Genomic DNA, 2,530 nt, shown 5'->3' with positions numbered 1-2,530 from the left:
AATAACAAAATCTAGCTTATTTGCTTTTTGTTTTTTATGACACTAGTTTTTGGGGCTTTTGACCGAGATGAGAACAAAAAGGGAGAAAACGGTTTAACCTTTTCTTCTTTTAGGTGTTGGCGGCAGTCAAAAGACAAAAAGGGACAACAGTAACAAAAGGGTTTATTTGTGGCTTCTGAACTAGAAAGAGAAAAGGTATACTTTTGGCGAATGAGACCCCACATTTGGAGGATAAGCTTAAAGACTTAACTGCTGCTATATTTATTTACGAAGAAAGCAAAACGTCAACAACCCCAATTTTGCTACTCTGTATAAATTAGACAGGGAGGGCCATAAATCAAACTCACCAAAACATGAAGATATCTCTTCTAAATTCATCTGTCTTCGTCCTTGTTTTAACTCTTTCATTTTCTGTTTCCTGGGGTGCCTTATCTTCCATTCGTGAAGTTACACCAGGCTCTGAAGATTTCATCAGCTGCCTAGAATCCAACTCCAAGAGCTTCGCTTCTGACTCTCAACTCATTTTTACCCCTGCCAATGCTTCTTTCCTGCCCGTTTGGGAAGTTGCAATCCAAAACACTAGGTACCTTAAACCTTCCACTCCAAAACCATCAGTCATCGTGACGCCTGTGAATGAAACACTCATCCAAACGGCTCTATACTGTGCCAAGAAACATGGCTATGAGATCAGGATCAGGAGTGGGGGCCATGACTATGAGGCCCTCTCATACAGTGCTGATGTGCCATTTGTGATGATTGATTTCACCAACATGAGGTCTATAGATGTGGACGTGGCAAACAGTACTGCATGGGTCCAGACAGGCGCTACCCTTGGTGAACTCTATTATGCTATTTCTCAGAAAACCAACACCTTGTTTTTCCCTGGAGGCACTTGCCCCACGGTGGGTGTAGGCGGGTACATGGGTGGTGGTGGCTATGGAAACCTGTTGAGGAAATACGGTGCTGCTGCTGATAATGCTGTGGATGTTCGCTTCGTGGATGTCAATGGAAATATTCTTGACAGGAAGTTGATGGGTGAAGATTTGTTTTGGGCTATTCGAGGAGGTGGTTCTTCTAGTTTTGGAATTGTTCTTGCTTGGAAGCTGAGGTTGGTTCTGGTTCCACCAAAAGTAACCGTTTTTCAAATAAACAAAACTTTGGAAGAAGGGTTAACTGAAATTTTCTATAAATATCAATATGTTGCGCCAACTATCGACAGAAACTTGCTTATAAGAGCTCAGGTGCTTAGCGAATACATCGGCAACACTACCATGAAAACCATCCGAGTTTTGTTTGAAGGAATTTATCAGGGAACAAGCGACGCATTGCTTCCATTGTTGGATAAAAAGTTTCCGGAGCTCGGTGTCACACGAGAGATTTGTGAAGAAATGGCTAGCGTCCGGTCGATAGTTGTGTTTTGGGGCTTGCCAAGCTCCACCCCAGTCGAGATTCTTACAAACCGATCTGCCATAACCAAGCTTAACAATAAAGTTAAATCAGACTATGTTCGGACACCTATCCCCATAACTGGGCTAAAAAAGATCTGGAATAAGTTTATGGAAAACGACGAATCAGCGCTTTTGATGATGTATCCGTTTGGTGGAAGGATGAATGATTACTCAGAGACAGCAATTCCATATCCTCACAGAGCTGGGGTGTTATTACAGGTTCTCAAGTCTGTCAATTTTAACGGTCAAACTTCAGACACAACCCCCACATCGCTCTCGAGGTTGGCTTGGATGCAAAGCTTGGAAGAGTTATTGACGCCTTATGTGTCAAAGAACCCAAGGGAGGCATATTCCAACTACAACGATCTGGACTTGGGTGTTGGAAATGCTAATTATAAAGAAGCCAGCGTCTGGGGAGAGAGGTACTGGAAGGGAGGTAATTTCAAGAAGTTAATTAGAATCAAGGCCAAAGTTGATCCACATAATTTTTTTAGGCACCCCCAAAGTATCCCGGTTTTCTCGTCACCTCTCTCAAGTTTCAAATAAGTTAAGGTCTTCTACCGAAGAAAGATCCAAAGTCTCCATTTAGGTTTTGGTTTTCTCTTCAATAAACTTGCAACAAATCTTTTGTCATTTTCTTTCTTTTTCTACCTTATGTTTGAGTTAAATGAATAAACCTACATTAAACAGAAAAAATGGCACCTCACAATTTTCTTTGATTTTGCTCCTTAAATAAATCTATTTTGCAAAAATAAAAAAAATAAAACATAAAAAGAATCTTTAGAGCAGGTTTCATTGTGTTTTGGTTATACCTTTAAATTTCATTTATTTTTTTTCATTATTATTAAATTGTAGAGGCCAACCCCCACCATAAAAAAATAAAAAAAATAAAACATAAAAAGAATCTTTAGAGCAGGTTTCATTGTGTTTTTGTTATACCTTTAAATTTCATTTATTTTTTTCATTATTATTAAATTGTAGAGGCCAACCCCCACCAAATATGTTTTTTTATTGAGTAACCAATATTCATGTTTTTACTATTTTTTGTTATCATTATAAAGAAAATATGTGTTATTCATAGG

At 39.0% G+C, this 2,530-nt stretch overlaps 1 pseudogene; it reads left to right on the top strand.

Annotated features, from left to right (window-relative positions):
• Positions 1-326: 326 nt before the first annotated feature.
• LOC145095166 (tetrahydroberberine oxidase pseudogene) lies at positions 327-2,144 on the top strand (annotated as a pseudogene).
• The last annotated feature ends 386 nt before the right edge of the window (positions 2,145-2,530 follow it).

This window comes from Lactuca serriola, chromosome 1 (genome assembly GCF_051521515.1).
Source record: "Lactuca serriola cultivar US96UC23 chromosome 1, Lser_US96UC23_V15, whole genome shotgun sequence".
Lineage (NCBI taxonomy): Eukaryota > Viridiplantae > Streptophyta > Magnoliopsida > Asterales > Asteraceae > Lactuca > Lactuca serriola.
Note: the sequence above shows the minus strand (reverse complement) of the source record. Positions and strands in the feature narration are given on the sequence as shown.